The sequence below is a fragment of the Thalassophryne amazonica genome, chromosome 14 (genome assembly GCF_902500255.1).
Source record: "Thalassophryne amazonica chromosome 14, fThaAma1.1, whole genome shotgun sequence".
NCBI lineage: Eukaryota > Metazoa > Chordata > Actinopteri > Batrachoidiformes > Batrachoididae > Thalassophryne > Thalassophryne amazonica.
The window spans coordinates 39,047,284-39,073,762 of NC_047116.1; the positions used below are offsets into that span (position 1 = coordinate 39,047,284).

Below are 26,479 nucleotides of genomic sequence, written 5' to 3' on the forward strand. Positions count from 1 at the left end.
TTCATATAAGTGGGGCAGATTTGACCTGACAAGATATGATTGGATTACAAATATCATTTCCCTGCAAGTCCAGCACTTGACACATGAGCGCCTGGGTTGGTCAGGCATGCAGAGATGGTGCTGGAGTTCTCGCCGACCCATCATTGTTGGTGGCATTTGCAAAGGCCACTTGCGAGAAACCTCAGACACGACAAGCTCTGGCCCCATCTGCGTCCCGTGATTACTCTGTGGACTGAATATTACACATGCTTTCCAAGCCAGTAGAGCGACAGGATGGATTAGCGAGTCGGCAGAAGTCATACGCGCAGGTTAAAACCATTAGTGCATTAGCACGGTGTGAGTTTTCCATTGCCCATTTCCACATCTAATGTGAGATGAAGCTATTTGGCTGACTACTTTATCCAAAAAGTGCACTGGCCTTTATTGAAAAATACAATAAAAACTATATTCATCCAAGCGAGATAGAACAAAGGCATGCTTCGGGGTAATTGGATGAGCGGACAGGCGACTGCCGGGCTGCAGGCGGGGGGAAGAATGCAAGGAGCTACGAGGAGAAGAAACGCATCAAAGCTTGATTAGTTTCACATAACAAAGCAGGCCTAGTTTGTACTGCAAATACTTAGTCCTCACTGTGACCCAAGAGTCTTTCACCCCTAATCCTCTGCCACTGTGGAGAAAAATCATCTTGTGTTCTTTTTTTATGGTACACGTGTACTTCTGATGTGTAGCGAGGACTGTAATATTGCTGATGGCAGGCCCCAGTGATTTGTCAAGAATGATTGTACATCTGTGGGAGACAATATTAATGATGCACTGGCTGTTGTAACAAGCTCCCGCTATGCTGAAAAGACTCTCACGTGCACAAATGTGCACACGCATTACACATTAACGCTCCAGTCAGATTATCTTTGAGTATTTGTGCACCCTTGATCCCACCACAAACAGCAAAAAAATCAATTCACAGACTCCCAAGTGGGTGACAGATGACAACGAAGGCTTGTATTCAGTTTCTCCAGAACAGTTTTATTGCTGCTAGAGCAGATGGGCGGAACTGAACTTGCTTTTTGGCGTTGAGGGTGGGGAGACTCCTTCAAGGCTGGAACAACAAGCCCAATGGCTTTAGACACTGAAACTAAATTTGTTTTTACTTTTTCCATGTGTGATCAAAGTTAAAAAAAAGTGGATCCGGTGTGAACGTGCATGTTGATTTGGCATAAATTTTTAAAACGGATGCTCTTCCTAGTGCTTCTCCAAGGCCTCACTTTCGTCTCGATAGCTGTGCGAACACACAAAATAGAATCCCTCGAGCAGAAAAGTGTTGTTGCAGATTGTAGCTTCGTTTTGGTGGAAATTGCTTTGAGTTTGGTGAAAAAAATGTTACTTTTTCCGCCGCCGACTGTACACCCTGTTTGCCCGGAAGGTAGCATTATAAAGGTAAAACAAAACAAAACAAAACTTTGGAACACTGTTACAGTACCCCCTTCATTTCATTTGCTTGACTGTTGATGTTTGACATGTACTTGTTGAAGTAAAAAGAAAATATTGTAGTGACTTCAACACATTGTGAATATTATTTTTTGCAGCAGTAAGAGGTAAATTTGTCTACTCCTGCCTTTGTCTCCATAGTATTTTGTGGGGTATTCCAAGCAACTGAATGAAAAAAAAAACAAAAAAAAAAACATATGAATTAGCCTCTTGTGGCTGTTGTGGTCTCCATGATGAAATTAATTTATTTGCATTGAACATTAGATAGATTATTGCATATACAGTGGGGAAAATAAGGATTTTGTTGTGAAAGTGTCGTGACACGGACCCACAACAGGGGGCGTTAATGAACGGACAATGGATAAGCCAAAAGTAACAATTTAATGTTGTGAATCGCACAACGACGTACAGACAATAACAATATGGTGGAATGTCAATTATACACCAGGTGACGTGTGGGCAGGCTCGACGATAGAAGACGCCTGGCGAGAAAAGAGCCGGATCCCACACAGCTTCCACCACCAACGGAGCTGAAGAACACCGGAGCCGCCAAGCCCTGCGCCCCAGGTGGCTGCTGTCTTCAGCAGTCAGACCCGGTACTGCTGGCAGAGAACAGAGACAGTCCTGATGAGTGTGAGTTCGCACACTCAGTAATCCCACAGTCTGTATACAGTTAGGAGGGAAAACCTCCACCTCCAATCACACACTCGTACAGCTCCTGTGAAACCACTTATCTGGTTTGGGGTGTGAGGCGAAGCCGTCGCAGTCCACACCAAACGCCAATACCGCAGATAAGGACACCGTCACAGGAAAACGGCTGCAAATGAGATCAGACTATTAGTCACAGTTAAGCTTAGCAGAGAAATTACCTGAATGGTAGCTGATTTCTCGGCGGGGAGGTGGAGTTGCAGTCCGGCCTTTATGGTGGTGGTGATGAGTAGTGGATGAGTGACAGCTGGTACGGATGATGAGTGACAGCTGTCACTCCCGGTCGCTCCGACGCCCTCTCGTGCTTGAAGCCCGCACTTCAAGCAGGGCGCCATCTTGTGGTGGTGGGCCAGCAGTACCTCCTCTTCAGTGGCCCACACAACAGATTTGACCCCCTGTCAATTTTGCAGGTTTTCCCACCTACAAAGAATGGAGAGGTCTGTAATTTTTATCGTAGGTACACTTCAACTGTGAGAGACAGAATCTAAAAAAAAAAAAAAAAAAAAAAAAGAAAATCAATGTTAATATTTGGTACAGTAGCCTTTGTTTGCAATTACAGAGGTCAAACATTTCCTGTAGTTGTTCACCAGGTTTGCACACACTGCAGCAGGGATTTTGGTCCACTCCTCCATACAGATCTTCTCTAGATCTTTCAGGTTTGGCGTTTCAGCTCCCACCAAAGATTTTCTATTGAGTTCAGGTCTGGAGACTGGCCAGGCCACTCCAGGACCTTGAAATACTTATTATGGAGCCCCTCCTTAGTTGCCCTGGCTGTGTGTTTTGGGTCATTGAGCGTTTGAAGCCAGGTACCGTGACTAACGTCTCCGCACCTGTCATTGGTCACAACCGCCTGACCATAAACCAAATGACACAGACTTTTTAAAAAAGAACAGAATAGCCTATAAATAAACTACTAAATGGACTACATTTATATCGCGCTTTTCCATCTGCATCAGACACTCAAAGCGCTTTAAAAATAATGTCTCACATTCATCCCGATGTGAGGGTGCTGCCATACAAGGCGCTTACGCCACACCGGGAGCAATAGGGAATTAAAGACCTTGCCCAAGGGCCCTTAGCGATTTTCCAGTCAGGCTGGGATTTGAACCAAGGATCTTCTGGTCTCAAGCCCAACTCCTTAACCACTAGACCTTCACCACCCCCTACTACTACTGTAAATGCTACTGTATTTACAACACACAATGGAAAGAGATATGGCATATGACATTACAATAAATTTGGAAAAAAAATGTTACTCTTTGAGTTCCAGTCTTTGGTAGATTTGGCATTATTTGGTACAGTAGTGCATTGCCTGAGGGGATCCATGGGTGCACCTTCATCCAGAGATGGGTGTGGTGTCTGTTTCTGAAACTCTCCTGTCCTGTGCACTGGCATTTCTTGTGTATTCTTTTTGTGAATTGATCTGTAATTTGTGTCTGTAGCATGGCCCAAGCAGAGGGTCACCCCTTTGAGTCTGGTTTGCTTGAGGTTTCTTCCTCAGAGGGAGTTTTTCCTTACCACTGCTGCTCTGGGGGTTGGTAAGGTTAGACCTTACTTGTGTGAAGCGCTTTGAGGCAACTTTGTTGTGATTTGGCGCTATATAAATGAAAATAAATTGAAATTGATTAATTTTATTCACTAAAGGTGTTCCCTCATATATCCAAATGAGATCCACTGGATAACCATGAATGCAATGAGACTGCATATAGAGAAACGTTTGTGTGTTGCATTACCAGTTACACAGCTTCTCCAGTGGAACAGTGGAGGATTTTGTTTAAAAGATGTGAAATTTCACCTACAGGTTGCCAGAAGGCACATAGGAGAATCAAGACTAGATTTGACCTGTTTTCTTGAAATAGAATCCTTGTCTATTCCACTCCACCATCAAGCTGTAGAACTGGTGATACAACAAACAAACATTTGGAATGCCCACTTCCACCAACCACAGTGGTGTACGTCTCCTTCAGAGTTGTCATGGGTATAGCACATGTAAAAGTCATTTTAATGTTAATATAAAGGTGCCCATACTGATGCACCTAAGGAACTGTTTTCACTGTGTATGGATTACTGAATATAGAATGAATTGGAGTCAGCAGAGACAGAAAGGACAAACAGAATGCTGGAGCAGAACCAGTGCATGAAGCTCATGCAGCTGCTGAGAGAGTGAGGTAGGAGGCATCTGTCTGCTATTTAGTTTGCCATCTGTGAGGAACAGCGGTGCTAATCAGGCAATCCATCACACGCCTATAGAAAAGACTGTCAATTAACCTGACAGTGGTCTCGATGCCATTAAAAAAAGTTGGTACCTTCCTTAGAGAGCCTGCTTTATGGCTTTTCAACTTGTGTCCACGTTTCCAGGAACATTCACATCTGTGTAATAATAACCAAGTGGCCTCTGTGTGCATATGTGTGTGTGTGTGTGTGTGTGTGTGTGTGTGTGTGTGTGTGTGTGTGTGTGTGTGTGTGTGTGTGTGTGTGTGTGTGTGTGTGTGTGTGTGTGTGTATTGGCTTTGAAGATGCAACACCTGGGGAGAGCTGAGACTTCCCGTTTGGTATACTTGCTTACTTACTTGGATGAGGGATGAAAGCTGCAAAAACAGAATGTTGATAGGAACAATATTTTTGGAGAAATGATCACTTTTAGCTAACTACTAAACAATAGGCATTATGCTGCAATGCACCATGGCAGTTCAGAGTTTTGGGGTTTTAAATGTTGTTATTGTGGTTCATGTTAAACAGTGTTGTTACTGACATTGATTTATTGTGTTTTTGTAGTTGAATTGGTTTAGTCAGTTTAGTTAAGTCTCATGTTGCTGGTACCATGAGTGAAACCTGTGGTGTGTTTGAGGTCTTCCACCACTGTGTCTGCTTCTGCCTGTCTGAAATTAGAAGTACCTACTTGTGGCAGGATACGGTAAAGACAAAACTCTATGGGCCTCATTTATCAAACGAACGTACGGCAACATACCCTGAATATTTAAGGGCGTACCATGGTAATGATGATTAAATTCAGCCGCCGCATTTATCAAAAGCCGATCATTCGTACGCTGGGATTGGTCAGATACGAATGTTTCATAAATCACACGTGTGTCTTGTTAGACCAATTATGCGCTCAGATCTGCACTTGTTTTTACGCAATGTTGATAAATGAGGCCCTATGTGTGCACATGCGTGTGTGCATGTGTGTAACTTCGATCACAGAGAAACTGTGAAGAGATGACATTTGCCATTTGGTAAACTTATGTATTTTTGGTTGTAGGATGAATGCTGCCAAAATGGAACATTGATAGGGCTAATATTTTTGGAGAAGCTACAGATATTAGCTAACAACACTGAACAATGACTTTTGCTAACTACATTCTGGAGTCACACGCCATTCCAGAAGGAGGCAGTAAATCATCTTTATATTAAAAGCATGAGTGCGGTGAGTGATTTTATTTAGGAAGTTCAATGTAAGCACATAATATTATTGTAAATACGTTAAAAATAAATGGATACCACATAGTGCAGCAGATAACAGAATATTGACAGTGGAATAATTCAAATGGTGATAGAAGAACCGAATTCAGCACAAATATTCCTTAGACATTATTATTTTGAAAAAACCCACTGGCCACTTGAATTTTCAATAGGCTGCCAGGTAGGAGTCAATTGAGGAATTAAACGGGGTCAAAAATTAAAAATTCTCCAATCATATTGAAAACTATACCACATTATTTGTCTGATCATAAAGATTCCAAAAAGGTATAGTTTTGACTATCTATGACTGAATATTCTGGAGTTATGGGGTAAAAACAGCAAGAATGGTGACAATTTCGGTTTATACAGGGGTCAAAAGTTAAGGTTACTCCAATTTTTGTAAAAAGTGGTGCAAATTATTGGTTAATAGGGTTTCAAAAAAGAACAGCTTGCACCATGTGTCATCCTTAGTTATTATGTTATGGGGAAACATATGTCACATGTCATGGAATCCAATGGATGTAGTGTACCTTTATTTTGGAGACCAAACATTCAACACAGTCAAAACTATTCCATTTATTAATCCTATTAGCTCAAAGCAAAAACACTTATTTCCATTACGGTGCATTTAAAAATCAAATGACAAAATAGAAGTAAAAATAAAATATAATAAAAATAATAATAATAATTAGTGTGTATATGATAACAAGAACCTAAGTAATTTAGAAATACATTAACATAAAAAATACATAATTAACAGGAAATAAAAGGGTTGAGTTCCTCTTCTAAAACTTGGTGAGGTCTATGTTTCTAAAAACATTCTGGACTCTTCCAACTCATTATACAAGCTTTGCTTAATTTATTACCGCCCTTGAAAAATGTCAGCTACCGATTTTATACTAAACACTACCCCATCTAGAGCCCATGGATCCCCATGGGCAACATGGCAGTTATTGTTAAATCCTCATCAAATCCTACTAAAGACATTAGAGAGGATTTGAGGAAAGACGTGTTAAGGCAAATGGAAAGTTCATTCCTTTTAAGGGCATCTTCATTCGCTATTAATTTAACAGGAAGCTGTTGGAATTGATTGGCAGAATCTTTTAAGCTAATGGAGTTTATGTCTGTGCACATCTGTGCAAATCTGTCATATTCACAGTTTAGGACTTTACAAATAGCCAAATAGCCATGAAATGAATGTGGCCCATTGGACTGAAGTGACCTGCCTCTCTTACTTTCTATGGATGCATTTGGATGAAGTGTAAATGTTGCTGATGCTCCAGACGAGGCATGGGTGAAGGTCATGTGGTCAGATGAGACAAAAATAGAGCTTTTTGGTATCAACTCTGTTCAGAACAACCCCAAGAACACTGTCCCAACCATGAACCATGAGGGGTGGAAACATCATTTTTGGGGTGCTCTTCTGCAAAGGGGACAGGGCGACTGCACCGTATTGAAGGGAGGATGGATGGGGTCATGTATCATGAGATTTTGGCAAACAACCTCCTTCCATCAGTAAGAGCATTGAAGATGGGTCATGGCTGGGTCTTCCAACATGACAATGACCCCAAACACACAGTCGGGACAACTAAGGAGGGGCTCCGTAAGAAGAATTTCAAGGTCCTGGAGTGACCTGGCCAGTCTCCAGACCTGAACTCAACAAGATCTGTATGGAGGAGTGGACCAAAATCCCTGTTGCAGTGTGTGCAAATTTGGTCAAGAACTACAGGAAACGTCTGACCTCTGTAATTGCAAAAAAGGTTTCTGTACCAAATATTAAGGTCTGTTTTTCTTTTGTATCAAATACTTATTTCATGCAAAAAAAAAAAAAAAAAATGCTAATTTTTTTTTAAATAATACAATGCAATTTTCTCAGGGTTTTTTTTAGATTCTGTCTCTCATAGTTGAAGTGAACTTACAATAAAAATTTGAGGCCTCTCCATTCTTTGCAGGTGGGAAAACTTGCAAAATCGACAGTGGACGAAATACTTATTTGACTCACTATAAGTATTCACAGCCTTTGACATGAAGCTCAGAATTGAGCTCAGGTGCATCCTGTTTCCACTGATCATCCTTGAGATGTTTCTACAGCTTCACTGGAGTCCACCTGGGGAAAATTCAGTTGACTGGACATGAGTTGGAAAGACACACACCTGTCTACATATAAGGTCCCACAGTTGACAGTGCATGTCAGAGCATCAACCAAGCATGAAGTCAAAGAAATAGTCTGTCGACCTTCAAGACAGGATTGACTCAAGGCACAAATCTGGGGAAGGGTACAGAAACATTTCTGCTGCTTTGAAGGTCCCAATGAGCACACTGGCCTCCATCATCTGTTTGGATCCACCAGGACTCTTCCTACAGCTGGCCACCTGTCTAAACTGAGAATTCAGGGGAGGAGGGCCTTACTCAGGGAGGTGACCAAGAATCCAAGAAGCTCCAGCATTCCTCTGTGGAGAGAGTAGAATCTTCCAGAAGGACAACCATCTCTGCAGCAATCCACCAATCAGGCGCGTATGGAAGAGTGTCCAGATGGAAGCCACTCCTTAGTAAAAGGCACATGGCAGCCCACCTGGAGTTTGCCAAAAGGCACCTGAAGGACTCTCAGACCATGAAACAAAATTCTCTGATCTGATGAGACAAAGATTGAACTCTTTGGTGTGAATGACAGGCATCATGTTTGGAGGAAACCAGGCACCATCCCTACAGTGAAACATGGTGGTGGCAGCATCATGGTGTGGGGATGTTTTTCATTGGCAGGACCTGGGAGACGAGTCAGGATTGAGTGAAAGATGAATTCAGCAATGTACAGAGACATCCTGGATGAAAACCTGCTCCAGAGCGCTCAACCTCAGACTGGGGCGACGGTTCATCTTTCAGCAGGACAATGACCCTAAGCACACAGTCAAGATATAAAAGGAGTGGCTTCAAGACAACTCTATGAATGACCTTGAGTGACCCAGCCAGAGCCCAGATCTGAATCTGATTGAACATCTCTGGAGAGATCTGAAAATGACTGTGCACCAACAGTCCCCATCCAACCTGTTGGAGCTTGAGAGGTGCTGCAAAGAGGAATGGGCACAACTGCCCAAAGATGGGTGCACTAAGCTCATGCCATCATATTCAAGAAGACTTGAGGCTGTAATTGCTGCCAAAGGTGCATCAACAAGGTATTGAGCAAAGGGTGTAAAAAAAAAAAAGACTTTTTCATGTTGTCATTATGGGGTGTTGTGAGCTGCATATTGGGGGAAAAATTAATTTACTTTATTTATTGGAATAAGGCTGTAACATAAAATGTGGAAAAAGTGAAGCGCCGTGAAAACATTCTGGATGCATTGTATTTGAATTTGTATGATCACTAATAACATACAAAACAATATAAATGAGTACATTTTTATCCTATTCTGTACTTGATTTTTTTTTTTTTGTAACAATGATTCTTGTAACAATTCAAAAACAAACAAACCTGCAGCAAACTACTTTTTCTGTGCAGCTTGTGATTGTTCAAGGGGAAAACATACTGGAAGAGGAAACAGTTTTAAGATTGTCAAATTCAGCAGTATTCTACTCTTTGTGGATTATCCATTTGGGGAAGACTTGTATTTTCTGTTCTTTGAGGATTTAAGGTTATTTTTTATGTCTTTTCTTTTTAAGTGTGTGAGGAATCCAAAATGCTCGAGAAAATGTTTTGTTTTTTTTTCTTTTGGAGGCTGACAGGAAAGCATCAAATCTTTACAAAAACCTCATTATAGTATATACAAAACACTTGCCAAACTGTCAATGCAATACAATGTTGTCATACACGTGACGGGACATGTAACGACTTGCGCGTGAACTGAGATTTGGTGATAAATGTAAACCGATTTGCCCCAAGCTGTCAGAGCAGCATGCATGTGTCTCCGAATCTGAGTGATACTTGGAGCCCTGCCTACTGTATGCATGTGTTCTCAGGCGCTCTTTGTCAGACCTGTCTGAACTGCAGGTTTATCTTGTATCTGTGTTGTCTCAGGCAGGTGTATCACCCTGCTCAGTGAGGAGAAATCTGCACAATGCTCTGCCAGAACTTTGCAGCCAGTTTCCAAATTAAAATGATTGCATTTTTTTTCTCTTCTGTTACAGAGCATCTTGGATTTTATGTTCTTTGGCTGTGCTCAAAATTTTGCATCAACGCTCTGAGAATGATTATGCAAAAAAATAAAGAAAGAAAGAAGGAAAGAAACAAGAAACAAGCACCAAAGGCAGACATATGTCACTATTACTTACAGTACATTGCACTGTGGAAGCTCAGACTTCTTTATGTGATGTCAACAAACATGATCATAAAGCTTTTTTTTTTCCTCTCACTCTAGTTTGCATGATTATTAACCTGTGTTCTTGAAAGATGAAATACAGTGGTTCCTCACTATATCGCGGTTCACCTTTCGCGGCCTCGCAGTGTCGCAGATTTTTATTAGTGCAATTTTACATGCTTCTTCTTCTTCTTCTTTTTTTTTTTTTTTTTAACAGCGCATTGTGTTCTGCGTCCTCATCAGGCAGGTCAGTCGGCATCACCGCGATTGCTCTCACTGCCTCCTATGCGCTTATCGAGTCTGCAGGCTCGGTAAGCGCTGCAGCGGGCCACTCACACTGCCCTCCTGTCTGCTGTGCAGAGTTGCGGCCAAAATCTGGCAACAGGTCCAGAGACTACGCTGGCTGTTTTGATGCAGAGTGCGCCAGCAGCCCGCAAGGATAGAATTCTTGCAGAAAAATCCGCAGCGCTGCATGGTCTCGGTAACTGCAGCCGCAGAGCTCCGTGGCCACTGAGAGAGGTTTGTATTTTTTTAATGACTTGGATTCTTTGCGGGTCCCGCATCCGTCCTGCAACGGTAACACCGGAGGCAGTGAGCGAAGAAACAGCACGTGCATTGTGTTCTGTGTGTGTCTGTTTATAATCTTCTCTCCCAGAAGAAAAAAGAGGGCCAACAACTACCTATAACTGCGTTCTTCACTCGGAAAAAGACACCTGCACCGAGGTGTCACTCAGTGGAAAAACACGCTGCGCAGCGGAGCCAGGAGAAAGAGGCGCGATCAGAGGAACTGTGAAATACTGGTCAGTCACTATTAATAACTTCTTATGTGTCCAACCTCATAGGTTGATCGTTACAATTAAATTCATTAGTTCTAAAAGCCATCATAATTATTTATAGGAAAATATTCTATTTTTTTTCTCAAACAAATGTTTGGACCTGAAAACAGGTTTTGATCTTTGGTTTCATTCTATAATACTGGACTTATTTTTCTACTAAGGTTTGAACTTTGAAAGTGTGTACACAGGAGAGAAAAGTGAGAAAATGTTAATGCCTGTTTGAGAAAAGTGTATAAAGTGTGTAGTGAGGGGTTTTACAGCCTTAAAACATCTATAATAATTGTAAAAAATAACGCTGACTACTTTGCGGATTTCGCCTATTGCGGGCTATTTTTAGAACATAACTCCCGCGATAAACGAGGGACCACTGTATTCAAATATTAAAAGTGAATATCAAATGTGCTGAGAGATCATGGGTTCCATTAAGGGAGTCACTTCCCTGTTGAAAACAGATCTTGTAATTAAATCCTGTCATTGCTGTTGTGGTGAAGAATTTCAAATAAGCTTTTTTAAGGATAAATCTTACTCAATTTCTCAAGAAAGATTCTTGAGAAATTGAGTAAGATTTAATTACAAAAGTCCACAACAACCAAAGTGAGACCAAGACAAATCTTGGTCCATGGGAGGATGCTTCGTCACATCCATGAACTACAAAGGTGCACTAGATCCTGGATAGCAACCAGCCAGGCAGACATTGTGAGTCCAGTGTTCTTTTATGAGAATTGTCTCACAGTCCAAGCTCACAAACACAGGTAATCCACTGGCAGTTGTGGGCACACTTCCGCTAACTGCTAATTATCGAAGCTAACTATTTTGTTAGCAGATTAGCTGGACCAATTAGCTTCCGATAAATTTGGTGCCCGATGACTTTTAGACTGCTAACGTATTTTATATAGTAACGGTGAAAAACATTTAGAAACCCTGTTGGTTCCTGTCTGCTATGCATTTTGCAGCAGTGAAGCAGCTAAGAGGAGCTGAGCTCAACTCTACCCCCGCAGAATGGACCTGACTGCCAAGCTGCCAAAAAACAAAAAAAAAACAAAAAACACAAAACAAAAGTCATTACCCTTTACAGCATACAGCGGTCTAGCCGTGAGGTCGAAGTCCTCAAAAGGAAAGAAGGTTTGACTTATGGTTTTGATTTATGAACCAAATTAATCCACATACTTTAACAACATTAATGTCAACTCTGTCATTTGTACAAAGTGAAAAAATAACACATAACTTTTAATTTTAAAATAATGCACTAATTCTGAAGTTTTGAACATATTCACACACACATATGCTAAACTACATCATGGGTAACTGAGCCTTTGATTACCGATTGGTTGATTCATTTAAACAACACAAAAAGTAATGTAATGGGTTTTAAAAATAAATGTGTATTTGTAAAATATGTTTTTTTTTTCATTTGTTCAAAAAAGGCATTTGCAAAACTGAAAATTCTGTTTGTTAAGTTGAGATTCAGCCAGGCAGCAACAACCAGGTGATTATAACCAGGCATCATTCACACTGCCATTCAGTAGATGGCAGTGTTCTATGCATTTTGACTCATCTACTGGATGGCGTATTACATACTGGCACATTATGTTACTATGCTATATTGAGGCTCAGTTTACCCATAATGCAGTTGGGCATGTGTGTGTGTTAATATGTTCAAAACTTAAGAATGTGTACATTATTTTAAAATTAAAATGTATGTGTTTTATTTTCACTTTGTACAAATGACAGACTTGACATTAATGTAGTTAAACTATGCGGATTAATTTGGTTTATAAATCAAAACCATAAGTCAAACCTGCTTTCCTTTTCAAGACTTCTGCCTCATGGCTGGACCACTGTATGCTCTCAAGGTAAATGACGCTTCCTTACAGCAGTGGGCAGGGTGCACAAAGACAGAAGCGCTGGCTCATTGGCTGTTTGGGTTTGTGATCACTGTAAATTCTGTCAGAAACGTTGGCAGTGTTTAAACTCAAAATCAGCTTGTCGGTAGCTGACATTGTATTGGAGACAATATTGAAAGTTATCGGTTAGTTGTTGCTTCCAATAATTTTTTTGGTGGTTTATCGGTTTATTGTTATAAAACATAACTTTTCAGTTAGCTGATTAGCTGACTGGTGCAGCATCACATTGGTCATTCATGCTGACTGAATGTTTTATATTTGTAAATAGTTTGACCTTTTTATTTTTACCAAAAAAATCTACACAATAGTCTCAACTTTAAATAGCTTACATTTTTCTATTTAATTTGTTTATCTTTATCTTTAACTATCTAGTAATCAGACCTTAAAGAAAATAGCACAGCACTGTTTTGTGTTTCTTTATATTTTAAGAAACTTATTTCTTCACTTCTCCCACATCAGGAACATTTCAACATTTGCTGTGCACAGAACCTTGCAAATACAGATGCACTTCAAAACTTCCAGGGTTTGAGCTGAATAACAAAACCTCAAGCCCAGAAGGGAGAAGAGAAAATCTCTGCTCTTCAAAATGTGAGTTAAGTGTCTCCAAACACTCCACCAAGGTGTCAAAGGTGTAGAGGAGACCTTCATCTGGTTAAATGTCCTGAGGGTCCACCTCACCTGTCGCCTCTGAAAACTCACACCTGCTGCTCCGCTTCTAAATACAGCAAAGGCTCTTTAAAGAGCAACTATTTTATTATTTGAAAAAGCTGTTTCTGGTTATAATTTAACATCAATCCTCCCATCACACGCTGATTGAGGCAGAATTGTATCAGAATGACACATCCGGCCACAATCGGGAAATATTGACTTGCAGCCCAAAGACTAAAGCCTAGTTTACACATAGACGGTTTTGTCGGCGGGCAGTACGTAGACCGAAGTTTGCAGTAGTTCCGGATGTTTTCGTGGTGGAAAGGGGCAGAGCATTTCGCCGGCGTTTTGGCTGCCGTACTATCCGCAAATACGCAGATAAAACGCTGCTAAGTCCGCCGAATAAAGCGGCGTTTTGACGCCGTAGCATCTGGCACACATCAGGCAACGGGGGTTATTACCCAGTTCTATCCTTTACAATCGCAGGTTAAGACACGCGTGAGAACGGCGGTGTTCTGCTGCCGCCGATAATGCCCTGTGTACCGCCCGTTAATAGCCAGGATTTTATCCAGGCAAATCCTGCGTTACTCCAGGATCTTTTGCATATAGGAACCGCCCCCAGAGTATAATAGGCTGAAGCAGCAGGAATACATGCCTCTGTCACTGCAGGGGGAGGGAGATCATCCTCAGCCTTTTCTTCTCCTTCCTTTCCCTCTCCTCAACATGTTGCTCTGTCTCCACCACAGGCCTTCCCTCTGCTTCTGAACCAGACCTCTTGGTAAGTCCTTGCCACTGCCAATTTTATTTTAGGAGGCATACTGGAGCTACTCTGCAAAAATATCTGGAGCTGGCCGCGAGTGCATGCAGCCCGCTAGCGTTTTTATACTGACCGCCGCCTATCGGCCGTTTGGAACACCATTTTAACCAGGAGGTGGCGTTTAGAATGGCGTACTGTCCGCTAGCGCCACCGTTTTGTCTGCCTCTGTTGCCGGTTAAAACGCCGTTGAGGACGCCGATGTGGGCTCTATCGCGTTTTACATGCCGTTGGTTAAACTGTGGCACTACAGGAAGGGGCAGGATGAAACGGCGATTAAAAAATATCAAACGCTGTTGTTCGCATTCTCTCCGTTGTCACACGAATTCTCCGGGAACGCTCCCGGAATTATTCGACATGTTGAATAATGTTTTCGACGATTCCCGGTAAAGCCGGAACTAAGCCACGCCCCCTAGTGCTGGCGTCAACAACGGCGTTTGATCCTTAAGACGGCCAAAAACTCTTCCGGGATGCTTCCGGGAGCTCTTACCGTCTATGTGTAAATGGGGCTTAACAGACAGCAGTCTGTGAGCATCTACATGTTTGGTACCATTCACTTGGCTGTCCCGAGTGTGTTGCACATGTTCAAAACACTCTTGGCGCCATTGAGATGGAACGCACATCTGACGGCGGTCTATATGCAGTTGCATCATCTGATCGCAGTCTACATACTATTCTGACGGTATCAAAACAGCATCTGAAATGATCTGATCATGGTTGATTGAGCTCTGAGATCGATCGGTCACAACAAAGCCTGCCGGCATGTGGTGGGATGTCCACCTTCACTGGACCCTGGCCAGGAAGGGCAAAGGAAATGTTGATATGTAATAACATGTATGTGGCACACATTCGTCATATACAGCCTATGTAAACAGCTCACAATCAAACAGAACATATCGTGTGCCTCTGCACCTCTCCGTGGCCTCATGCACAGTAATGCGTCCAGCACGGAACCACAATCCTTTCACAGTGCAGAGTGCACAGCCTATGGTGAAAAGCCTCACCCTGGCTGCAAAAATTAAATCCCATATGATAATCCAACTGACATCACGGTGTACAGAGTTGTGTTGTGCTCCTGAAGTGAGCAAAAAAGAAAAAAAATAAATTAAAGTTCGCTGGAAAGGCTGCGTCTGACGCATGGTGTGACTGCTTGGCCCACTGCCAGCAAACTTTCAGCTACGGTGTCCAGAGGCACGCGCACGCTTAGAGGCTCATGCAGCCTTTATGAATGAACACACACACACAGACACACAGCTGAGTGATAATTTCAGCCCCATGCATATGCACAGGGCATGCACGCACATGCGCGTTACACACTTGCATGCAGATGTGGATGAGATAATCTGGATGCATTCTGACACTGCTGACTATGCCTCTTTTCCTCCCGACTGTGTCCAGTGATGGTAATATTTGCCGTTTCGGCCTGGTTCCTGCACATTCTTGCTATGTGTGATGGGGGCTTAAATGAATGAATCATTAAACATGTCCATGAAGTCAAACTTCAGTGAATAAGACACTTGCACAGGTACAAGAAGCCCTGCCCTTCAGGTGCACCACAGTCTCATTTGAACCCTGTGTGATACCCAGGATTTGACCACTTATGGGGACCTCCACTCCCATTGTGCAATGTATATATATATATATATATATATATATATATATATATATATATATATATATATATATACACACACCGTATTTTCCGCACCATAAGGTGCACCGGATTATAAGGCGCACCCTCAATTAGCGGGTACTTAACCCTTACAAAAGGTGCACGCTAAAACATATAGTCTACAAAAAAAAAAAAAAAAAAAAAGGTCACGGAAGCAAAACGGTGAGTTTATTTGAACTTTTTAACAACTCTGAAATACCGGTATTTAACAATATGGTACTCACATTATTTTTTATTATGGTTCTGTCACAAATCTTCTGTGTCTGAATTGAACAGTTGGTCTTCTAGCTGTGGCCACCTCGCTTTGTTTCTGCGGAAACTCCGTTTGGTCTTTTTAACTTGGCGCAGTTCATTTTCTTGTTTCCTCTCGCAGCTGCTCTATTCCCATGAACAACCGTGTAACTGATAGCCTGCAGTTTGAATTGTGCCTCGTAAGCATGTCTCTTCGCTGGCGCCATTTTCGGGGGTCCTTAGACAAACAAATGTTGTTTTGCAGGATACCAGTAGTATACGGTAACTACCGGAGGAGTGGCGGAGGTAAGTGTACGTACCACGGACTCATGGACTCTTCTGTGATTGGTTTATCGTTGGCAGTGTACGTACTCTATGCTACCAACGTACGTACTTTACGTATTAAGTAATGTTCTCCGATTGGTTTATCGCTGCCAGGGTAGATACTCTACGCTGCTTGCGTACGTACTTTACGTATTACGTCCTTGTGTCAGCGGGAAATGGTCTGATATTCCGACGGTCAAAGACAACGTCGGTCGTTTTTACAGATTTTGGAATTCAGTGTGCACATAAGGCGCACCGGATTATAGGGCGCATGGTCGATTTTTGTGAAAATTTAAGGCTTTTAGGTGCGCCTTATGGTGCGGAAAATACGGTATACGGTATGTTTTGTTTTCGGCTGCAATCACCGAAGCAGTTGCGAAAAGTTTTTTTTTTTTTCATTTCCCAGTGGAGAAGGGAAGATGAGGCAGATGGGAGACGTCGTGTTGGTAAGTGTTAGCCTACACAGCTAACCAAAGTAGCTCCGTTCTCTCGCCTGCAAAAACCACCTCGACATGTTTGTCCTCCACTTCATAAACAAACTGCAACAAATGTCCACTTTCCCACCACATAATCACTTTTTCTTTGCATTTTCACTTTGTTTGCATGTAATTTTCCAAAAAAAAAAACTCAGAGAAAATGTCTTTTTTTTCCCCTGGAAGTAGAGAAATTATGTCATATGAGTCATATTTTACCCATTTGGCGCCCGCCCTCAAACGAAACTACGGTGCCCAGTTTCAAAGTATTCTCAATCACTAGAATAGTCAAATTCATATTTTAAGAATTACTTTGTCTAGATTACAACATTAAAATCATTAACATAGTCACTGAGGATGTGAATAAATGTTGAAATGACTAAACAAAAAAATGATTTCTGCTTGAGGTTTCTTCCTCAATATCATCAGAGAGAGTTTTTCCTTACCACTGTCGCCTGTGTTCTTGCTCTGGGGGTTGGTAAGGTTAGACCTTACTTGTGTGAAGCACCTTGAGGCAACTTTGTTGTGATTTTGTGCTATATAAATGTAATAAATTGGAATTGAATCAAGAGTGTGTACGTGGTGTGTCCATAAAGTAACGGTCCTTTTTATTTTTTTTAAAAACTATATGGATTTCATTCATATGTTTTTACGTCAGACATGCTTGAACCCTCGTGCGCATGCGTGAGTTTTTCCATGCCTGTCGGTGACGTCATTCGCCTGTGAGCACGCCTTGTGGAAGGAGTGGTCCCGCCCCCTCGTCGGATTTTCATTGTCTGGAAATGGCGGAATGAAAAGGACTTTTTTTCCATCAGAATTTTTTCACAAGCTGTTGGCTTTCAGTGCTTACCAGTCGAGTGCGTATAAGAGAACTTGTGGAGAGCTAGACATGTCCAAACTTGTCCTCTAACACTCCGAAATGGAGGTGTTCCTTTGTCTCGCTTCATCAGGGAATCGGTCGTGACGCGTGAAGCCTCCGCGCGGCTTTCCATGACAAAATCTCTTGTTAAAAGTGAAATCTGCCGGAAAATGGCCAATGTCCAGCTCTTGTGATAACCAGAGAAAGAGCACACGATGGTTTCGTATCCACAGAGCCATCAGCTTAGAAATGATCCAGTGGTTTGTGCCGCGACGTTGCAGCTCGGAGCGCGGCTCACCGACCGTCCTTAAAGGGGTCCTTAAAGCTGTAGTTAAAGTCCTTATTCTCTGTGAAGCCCGTAAAATTTTCACCAAAAGCCAGATAACTTTTTCGAATGGTTTCCAGGTGCCTGTCTCTAACAGCTTCTGAAAAAATTCTGATGGAAAAAAAGTCCTTTTCATTCCGCCATTTCCAGACAATGAAAATCCGACGAGGGGGCGGGACCACCCCTTCCACAAGGCGTGCTCACAGGCGAATGACGTCACCGACAGGCGTGGAAAAACTCACGCATGCGCACGAGGGTTCAAGCATGTCTGACGTAAAAACATATGAATGAAATCCATATAGTTTAAAAAAAAAATAAAAAGGACCGTTACTTTATGGACACACCACGTACATCTATCCAGGACTCTGGATAGATCGCAGCGGCAGCACCTGTTCCCAGACTTGATATACGTATATCAGTGTGCTGGAACATCAGCCCTAACATGCCGGGTCTTTTCTGGCTCTGTTTTTATGGTACAAACATAAACTATGCTTCCACATGAATGGTTTTTGACATGTAGGATTACACGTCTTGAGTGTTTTTGAGAGGAACTGTACAACTATAAATGCAGACAGGTGTCACTATGCAGTGCACATTCTTCCAGTGGCACAGATCCCTTTGAAACCATCTCTGTGGGAAACCTGAAACAGCAAGTTATTGAGGAAATTTGTGACTGAGCAATCTTCATGTGCCAACAACAACAAAGGGAATAAAACACCAGCACTGAACGAGGGTTAGTGGAGCGAAAAATATCAGAGTATCGATGTTGCTGGAAGGCTGATTGCAGAAATCAAAAACACACTTGGTGTGTAAACGTCCATTTTTTAAATGATCACTCTCCAGCTGTGTGTGACCTCCATGATCTAAACACATCATGTGTGTATATGTCTGAGTACGAAGATGAAGGGAAACGGCAAAATAAATTTGTGTCAAACTGTCTGTTTATAAGTGGAAGCGGTCCTCGTAAAGCCATTATATTCATCTTCTTAATTTTGTAAAACACACACACAGTGGCACACAAATTTGGCTTCATTTCAGCTGGAGCACAACCTCGCTTAACCCACGAGCACTGCCTGCACTGTGCAGTCGAGCTTGCATTCAAACCACACGTTCGAAATGCACACACATATACATGCACGCAAAAGATGCATTTGTACCCCGCTCATTCATGCGTGCATAGATTTAGGCCATGAGAACGAACCGTAGCACTCAATATGATCCATCCTCATATGGGAAGAGAAGCGAGAGCTTTCATCAATCAGCGATAAATCAATCGGCTGATGAAAAAGAAGGACGCAGAACACAGGGTGCGCAATCAATCCCTTAACCACAAGTCAGATTTGCAAAGAAGTGCTGTGTTCGAAGACACTCGTTTGGGCAAAAGCGATGCAAACTTTGCCGGTGCATTCAACAAAGTTCTTATTGCCAGTGTCAATTTTTGCACAGGTTGAAAAAAAAAAGACTGCGACTTTTGAATTGTTCTGAAGATTAAGCTTTGTTTGCTCTTTGTGATCAGTAAAAAGATAATGATGACAGAGAGATTACTTGATTTTCATACAGAAAGGTTTGAAGAGAACACCGGGGTGTGTGCTTTAATTCCTTTGTTTACACATAAAGCACGACACCGCTCTCTTGATCTGTGCTTCAGCTACATGAAGGATGAAAAGAATCATCAGAGGCACAATAATGTTCAGCAAGAGGAGACTTAAAACAAAACACAAGCATGTGTCATGTTGTACTGGATGGGATGATGTCAAAACCCACATCTCTGGTTCACAGGACGAGTCGAAGCAGGAGGACCTGGATAGGACATTGCAATTGCTGCCAGGCTCAGACCACATGTGGTTGTCACATCCAGGGCAGCAAGGACACTTTTCATGGGGGAGCTGAGTGTCCTGACGGAACACATTGTCCAGGGCGAAAAGGGAGAAATATCAAGATTTAAGGCTGCTGTGCCCTGAATAAGAGAAGAAGGCCCATTTCTATCCATTTGAGCTCGAGTGTAGTCACAACTCCTACTTTGGTCATATAGATCACACGTTGCAGCGGCCCAGGTACTGCATATACCTACAACCCAGCATGGCACTTTGAAATACGTGGTCTTACACCTTTTCCAGGTACACTAAATACATGTAGACTGGTTGGGCATATTCCCAAGCACTCTCTGAAATATGTGTGAGAGCTGGTCTGCCATTCCATGTCCAAGACGGAATGGGCATTGCTCCTCCTGAATACAAGATTCATCTATCAATCCAAGTCTTCTTTCTAAGCACCCTGGCGTAGGCTTTCCCAGAGACTGAGAAGTGTGACTGTTCTATAATTGGAAGGTATTCTCCAGTCCCCTTTTTAAAAAAAAATAGGAACCACCACTGGTACTGTACTTTAACAGACTACCATACAACATTGTACAGGTTTGGCAACCATGACAGCATAACATCATCCAGAGACTTCAGCATCATAGGGCAAATCCTGACATCTTCAGTGATTTCCACCTGGGAGATGGCACTAGATCCACTAGAGTCTTCCATCTGCCTCAACTAAGAACAGCATGTGAGTAGGATTGAGGAAATCCTCAAAGTGCTCCTTCCACCACCAGGTGGTATTCCAGCCCAGGTAAGCAGTCCTCCACCCTTTGAATCCAGCCCGGGCTAAGAACTTTCAGGTTGACTGAAAGTCATTCTCCACACACTTTCCAAACTCCTCCCACATCCGTGTTTTTGTCTCAGCAACCACTGATGCCGGCTGGTACCAATCTGTCAATTCCAGGGACCTTTATGCCAACCAGACACAAAAGGCCCTGTTCTTCCACCATCTGATCCTACACACCACCACGTGATCAGATGACAGCTCTGCTCCTTTCTTCACCTGAATGTCCAAGACACACTGTCACAAGTCTGAAGACATACAAAATCAATAATCAACCTGTCATATAGGGTGCTCTGGTACCAAGTGTACTTCTGAACACTAATAGGCTCCAACAAAGTGTTTTTGATGGACAATCCATGACTAGTACAGAAGTCCCACAACAATCTCCACTCAATTTTCAGATCATGGGGATGTTTCTCCCAATCACTTCCCTCCAAATTTCACCATCATTGAAAATGGGACCACTGAATTCACCCAGTCGAACAAAGAAATCCCCAGAAGTGACCTTTTCCAGGATCCCATGAAAAGTTTCTGAGATGGCCGGGCACTCCGAACTGCTGTTTGGTGCATATGCAACAAACATTCACACAGCATATTCCGTCTCATTCCACAGGAAAACGCCAAAATAATGGCACTCAGCCAAACTAGTGAATATCTCCACAGCCACCTGGCCCCTCTCAGCTGGGGTAATTCTGGAAAATGAGAGTGTCCAGTCACATACTTGGAGTTTGGTTCCGCAATCCTTCCTGTACATGGAGGAAAGCCCAACTAAGTGCAGTTGGTATTGTTAGTATACCAATATTAAGGTTCTGCAATTAACCTATAAAATTATTCACAGACTAGCACCTCCTTACTTAGCTTACCTAATTAAACCCTACATACCAGCCCGGGCTCTGCATTCTCAGGGTGCAGGACTACTTTGTGTCATTAGGGTGAATAAAAAGTCTGTAGGTCACAGAGCTTTCTCTTATCATGCCCCTGTTCTGTGGAATGAACTCGCTACATGAATAAAACAGTCAGATTCTGTAGACACTTTCAAGTCCAGACTTAAGATGCACTTATTTAACCTTTTGTATGGCCAGCGTACTGGCATAGTATGGTACTATGCTTCCGACCCTTTTAAATTCATTTTATTAGTAAACAGAATGGGTCGCGGCCTCAACTTTATCTAAAGTCTGGGTCTTTTAGTGAAGCTTAGGGTGAGTGGAAGGCGATCACCTTAGTATTTCTTCTGTTTTTCTTGTTGCTAAATGCTGACAAATTATACCTTATTTGTCGTCTTTCTGTCACCTGTTTCTGGTTTTTCTCTCTTTCGAGGTGTGGCTCCATCCAGAAGTGAGAGTGAGTGTCTTCTTCTGCAATGGTCATGAAATAAAGAGGATCTGTCGACCCAACCCCCTCCCCAGCCAGCCTCCCATCCCGGACACCAGCATGGACTCCCAAAATTTCCTGTATATTTGTATTGTCAAGTGTGTTGGTAGCATGGCCCAAGCAGAGGGTCACCTCTTTGACTCTGGTCTGCTTGAGGTTTCTTCCTCAAATCATCAGAGGGAGGCAACAATGTGCAAATGCATCGCTGCTTCTTGGTATACTCTATGACAGTGCATCACAAACATCACCAGCTGCATTCAAACTCCTCATTCATGCAGTGTGTGAGACACAGCCTCAGTTAAAATTAGAGGAGAAATTGTTTTCATTAAGACTTATGTTCATCAGGCTGACAGACAGGATGGGAGAGAAGAGAAATAGAGAAGCTTTCCGCATCCCGTTCTCTTTCAGACAACCCTCAGGAGCGTCCAGACGAGAATTTATTCAAGTTGCTAAATCCCTTTAATCTCACACATCAAAAAGCAACTCGCTTGCAGCATTTATCCCTCTGTAGTTGATGGAACAAGGCTGCAGTTTCATCTTTTTAACAAAACACCAGTTTTCAGACAATAGCTCAGGAAGGTATAATTACACACACACACACACACATACTAAACAGCTTAGAGAATCCACATGAAGACAATTATAAATGAATATTATATTTCCAAAATGTATTTTTTTATGTTTTTCATCACGTTAATAAGAGACTGCATGCAGGAGACCTTGAAAACTTGCTAAAACAAATATTCAAAATAATCAGCGTTGGCTACATTTAATCTACGTGGAACTTCATAAATGCAAACTTAATTTCAGACATTTTACATGTATTGCTCTGGAACAAACAGTCTTGTAAAGGACAATAAGCAGGATGTTAAAGAGCAAACTTCACTTTCCCCCAGAATGACATGAACAGGAAGCGATCGCGGCTCACAGCGATTCACATTGAAAATAACTCAGAAACAACCTGAGATTCTCGCATGTTTACATAAAACATACACAATAACAACATCTAAAAACCCAGATAGTATATTCACGACAATATACAAAGAGGTTTATGTTGCGATGTTAATGCTGTTGTCCGTGTGCAGTGGTTAAAGTGCAACATTATCACAGCGTTTCAATGCATTTCTCAATGTTACTGACATCTCACAGAGTGGCGAACTCTTTTTACGAGATTTTACGGGATTTGAAACCTCAATAAGGCAAATGGCTTGATGATGTTGAGCTACATTGTGGGCCAATGGTCACAGAAGGCGCACATTGCACATTGTTAAATAGAATTTGGGGGCAGCACAGTGGCTTTGTGGTTAACAATGTTGCTTCACAGCAAGAAGGTCATGGGACTGATTCCCAGCTGTGGCTTTTTTGTGTGTGGAGCTTGCATATTCTCCCCATGTTTGCGTGGGTTCACTCCAGGTGCTCTGGCCTCCTCCCTCATCCAAAGACATGTAGATTAGGTTGATTGGAAACATTAAATTGTCCCTAAGTTTGCGTGTGAATGTTTGTTTGTCTATTTGTGGTCCTGCAACAGACTGGCATCCTGCCCAGGGTGTACCTCATCTGATGTGCTACGGCTGCTGGGATAGGCTCCAGCCCCCTGTGACCCTCAGTTAGAGTAAGCGGTTGAAGATGAGTGAGTGAGTGAGTGAAAGTAATTTGGGTTAATACATTCTTGTCACAGTTAACTTTAACAGCATATATACAAACCCTGGCAAAAATTATGGAATCACCGGCCTCGGAGGATGTTCATTCAGTTGTTTAATTTTGTAGAAAAAAGCAGATCACAGACATGACACAAAACTAAAGTCATTTCAAATGGCAACTTTCTGGCTTTAAGAAACACTATAAGAAATCAGGAAAAATAATTGTGGCAGTCAGTAAGGGTTACTTTTTTAGACCAAGCAGAGGGAAAAAAAAATATGGAATCACTCAATTCTGAGGAAAAAATTATGGAATCATGAAAAACAAAAGAACGCTCCAACAAATCACTAGTATTTTGTTGCACCACCTCTGGCTTTTATAACAGCTTGCAGTCTCTGAGGCATGGACTTAATGAGTGACAAACAGTACTCTTCATCAATCTGGCTTCAACTTTCTTTGATTGCTGTTGCCAGATCAGCTTTGCAGGTTGGAGCCTTGTCATGGACCATTTTCTTCAACTTCCACCAAAGATTTTCAATTGGATTAAGATCCGGACTATTTGCAGGCCATGACATTGACCCTATGTGTCTTTTTGCAAGGAATGTTTTCACAGTTTTTGCTCTATGGCAAGATGCATTATCATCTTGAAAAATGATTTCATCATCCCCAAACATCCTTTCAATTGATGGGATAAAAAAAGTGTCCAAAATATCAATGTACACTTGTGCATTTATTGATGATGTAATGACAGCCATCTCCCCAGTGCCTTTACCTGACATGCAGCCCCATATCATCAATGACTGTGGAAATTTACATGTTCTCTTCAGGCAGTCATCTTTATAAATCTCATTGGAACGGCACCAAACAAAAGTTCCAGCATCATCACCTTGCCCAATACAGATTCGAGATTCATCACTGAATATGACTTTCATCCAGTCATCCACAGTCCACGATTGCTTTTCCTTAGCCCATTGTAACCTTGTTTTTTTCTGTTTAGGTGTTGATGGCTTTCATTTAGCTTTTCTGTATTTAAATCCCATTTCCTTTAGGCGGTTTCTTACAGTTCGGTCACAGACGTTGACTCTAGTTTCCTCCCATTCGTTCTTCATTTGTTTTGTTGTGCATTTTTCGATTTTTGAGACATATTGCTTTAAGTTTTCTGTCTTGACGCTTTGATGTCTTCCTTGGCCTACCAGTATGTTTGCCTTTAACAACCTTCCCATGTTGTTTGTATTTGGTCCAGAGTTTAGACACAGCTGACTGTGAACAACCAACATCTTTTGCAACATTGCATGATGATTTACCCTCTTTTAAGAGTTTGATAATCCTCTCCTTTGTTTCAATTGACATCTCTCGTGTTGGAACCATGATTCATGTCAGTCCACTTGGTGCAACAGCTCTCCAAGGTGTAGTCACTCCTTTTTAGATGCAGACTAACGAGCAGATCTGATTTGATGCAGGTGTTAGTTTTGGGGATGAAAATTTACAGGGTGATTCCATAATTTATTCCTCAGAATTGAGTGAGTCCATATTTTTTTCCTTCTCCTTGGTCTAAAAAAGTAACCGTTCTTCACTGCCACAATTATTTTTCCTGATTTCTTATAGTGTTTCTTAAAGCCAGAAAGTTGCCATTTGAAATGACTTTACTTTTGTGTCATGTCTGTGATCTGCTTTTTTTCTACAAAATTAAACAACTGAATGAGCATCCTCCGAGGCCAGTGATTCCATAATTATTGCCAGGGATTGTGTGTGTATATATATATATATATATATATATATATATATATATATATATCTCCCTGAGAGCACGGCCAGTGAAGCGTGGCAGGGCAAAGCAAGGGAGCGGCTTGAGGGAAGGAGTCCTGAGGCTGGAGTGAGTGAAAAGAAAATTCCCTTGTACTGTGAGTGAACTGTGTTAAAGAGATCTGTGAAGATGAGAGAAAGTGAATTGTGGTCAAAGAGTTTTGAGAAGAGGATGGCATTAAGAACTGGCATTAATGAAAGAGAACTGATGAGAGTGTGAGGAAGCCATATGGTTATGAACATCTGAGGTTGCAAAATTACAGTAAGTTGTCCCCAAGAACAGATTTTCATATGAACTGTGAATAAAGTTTTGAATTTTTGACAAACAACCTGTGTAATTTCTCATGGTGCATTCATATCACATTCAGAACCATATTCACCAACACAAGAACATCCTGCACCTTGCATGTAACCTTTCAATGTAAAACAACACTTTGTGGTCGATAACTTGTTGTATGCTCTAGTATACTTTATCCTTGCAATCTCACCTTCTATTTCAGTTTCAATTTATTTTCATTTATATAGCGCCAAATCACATCAAAGTTGCCTTAAGGCGCTTCACACATCTAAGGGCCCTGTCCCACTGGGGACAGGATTAATTGCGCATGAATTGAGTATACAAATTGCAGGCGTTCGTTATCGTCCGCAACAAAAATGGCCAAAAATGACAAATGTCCCAGTATGAATTCCGGATATATTAATAATATATAGTGAATATATGATGAACAATCACGGTTATATAACGCATGTAGTGAGGAAACTGATCCGACACATTGAGATTATCACTGCAGTATGACGGGTGTATTATGAATGCATCGCGCACGTGTTGCGCGTGCACGGCATCTGCGTTGCGGTCATAAAAGAAGCGCACTTGCTCCTTTCGGCATCACTATTCACACCAACAATACAGCCTCTGGAGCATTTGATGGACTTGGACAAGTTGATCATAGAGTGTTGTCATGCGAGGGTTAACTGTTCATGAGTTTGGGGAGCG

At 41.9% G+C, this 26,479-nt stretch overlaps 1 protein-coding gene and 1 long non-coding RNA gene across 2 annotated transcripts in view; both read right to left on the bottom strand.

The window, feature by feature from the left end:
- Positions 1-26,479, bottom strand: part of LOC117525342 (receptor tyrosine-protein kinase erbB-4-like) — a 1,053,282-nt gene that overhangs the window by 732,073 nt on the left and 294,730 nt on the right. The window lies entirely within an intron of this gene.
- LOC117525343 lies at positions 1,498-24,673 on the bottom strand. Its single transcript, XR_004565014.1, has 3 exons — positions 24,661-24,673; positions 14,836-14,840; positions 1,498-1,602 (listed from the first exon to the last, which is right to left on the bottom strand). It is a non-coding gene; the product is annotated as an uncharacterized LOC117525343 (long non-coding RNA).